This window comes from Pelophylax lessonae (assembly GCF_965119305.1).
Source record: "Pelophylax lessonae genome assembly, chromosome: 1".
NCBI classification, from domain to species: Eukaryota; Metazoa; Chordata; class Amphibia; order Anura; family Ranidae; genus Pelophylax; species Pelophylax lessonae.
Window position 1 is genome coordinate 303912505 of NC_138768.1, and position 2389 is coordinate 303914893.

The following is a 2389-nucleotide window of genomic DNA, read 5'->3' on the forward strand; positions in this document are numbered from 1 at the left end:
ATTCTGTATTAACCGAAATGAACCTTCTTTTACGGATCCGCCCTAGGGGTATATTATGAGATATACCCATGTCTTTTATCTTCAGTTTATCAAATCCATTATATCAAATCGTGCAGATGGTTAGCTATGGAGGCAAGGTCCTCTATCATATTGATTATTTTTATTACTAAGGTTTATTTAAAAAATTAAAAATTGTAATTTACCAAAGCATTGTATTACCTGTACTACCTTTTTTCTTAAATTTCTGACTCTGTACTGCACAATGGCATACAATTGCGCTATTTTAAAATATATTATTATTATTATTTTTTTATTATTATTATTATTAACAAAAATACTATTAATATTGTTATAATTAATATCAACAGCAATAATATATGTACTGTGGGCCTCTTTTATGAAACTGCTGGGTTTTCATTCTAAGCTGTCCACTTCAAACGTACTTCCATAATCAAGAAAAAGTTCTCTGATGATTCTCTTTTTATTTTTTTTATTTATTTTTTTTACATTTTATTGAAATTGATTAGTATCAGAAAGGAGTAGCAGTCTTAGATGAGAATTACCTCTTTGGTTGGTATTTCGGGCCCTATAGTTTCATGTTATCCGAAATGAGTATATTGGACTATAGGTCTTATGTAGGCATACCGATCTGGAACCTAAGGAGAGTTAATGGGTAGCTCCAATTATTCGGAACTAGAAGTGTATTCTTTTTAAGTAATAGCTCATACCCCTTTAAAAACAAATTTCTAAACACCCGCACACAGCTGTTCCCTTATCAGCCTGTACAACTGACATCAATAAATAAACCCTCTTGCTGTCTGTGGAGACCAATGTGCTGTTATATCAGAGATATACAGCACATCCTTTGCTGCACCTCTTTTCTGACAACAGTCTTGGCTGAAAGCAGAAAATCGTATATCTTTATGTTTCTCCCAACGATTTTTTTTTTCTAGCATCCTGTGCTCAGCTTCCCAATTCCAAGTGTCTGTGATCTAAATTCAATAGAAAGCAGGCAACCAGCCACCATTTGGCAAGCGCAGTTTCGCCGTTGACCACAAGGTGGCAGTAAGGCACAGCTCAATCTTTCCTAATCCTCCCCTGTAGCTTTCAACAAGATGAAGAGCCATAAAATGATTGGGGATATCAAGCCAGGCGCCAGGTGAGTAATACACAGGATAATCCATAGATAGGACTCGCTCTTCCCCTACCCACCAGCGCCACAATTGTTACTCATTAACGTTACTATATACAAATAAGAGGAGTAGTATGGAGCCAGGCTCTAAATATTTGTTTTTAATTAACCCTTTAAAACAAAGGAAGGGAAAAAAAACGTAGGATTAGTGCTTGCACAGGGTGCAAAATGTAATTGAGTATTGCATATCTACTCTAAAACTAAGGGACAAAGCATATCTATCTGTCTATTTTTCTTCTGTCTATCCATCTATGCATCATAGGATGGTAAATCGCATAATTTACATATTAAACTACATTACGTGACTCGTAGATATAGATATACATATATATATGTGTGTTTGCATGGAAGTGCTGTCTTCAGGCTGAGGAGTGGTGTGTACTGAGGATGATCCTGGTCTAGGCAGGCCATTGATGTCACCGGGTTTAGGATTGCCGACATCTTTATATTCATATGCATTGCCCTTTGTGTTTTTACTTGTATTGCAGGGTTTATTTCCACTAATCTATATCATGCTCTTTAACGTGTATTTTATTTACTAGGCGCCTTTGGAACTCTATGTTTAAGTGAGCAAGGACACTGTGAATCATGCCTGACCGCTAAGATCTGCACTACATTTATACTAGAAACATTCAATACATACTACATACATACAGCTTCATCGCGATTTTATATATATATATATATATATATATATATATATATATATAGATATATATATCTATATATATATATACATATATATATATATATATATATATATATATATATATATACATATACATATATATATATATATATATATATATATATATATATATATATATATATATATATGTATATATATATATATATCTATATATATATATATATATATATATATATATATCTATATCTATATATATATATATATCTATATCTATAAATATATATATATATATATATATATATATATATATATATATATATATATATATATATATATATATATATATATATATATAGAGTGTTTAGTACATACCTTATATCTTTTTTACTCTTCAACCGGAACTCTACTACTACAAGTATACTGGGGAATAAAGAAAAGAAAATAAAAAGGAAAGTGAAGCATAGAATAGAAAATAAAAGCAGGAAATAGATAAGAGATGAAAATAGATAAAAAATAAAGGAGATAGATAGATAGATAGATAGATAGAT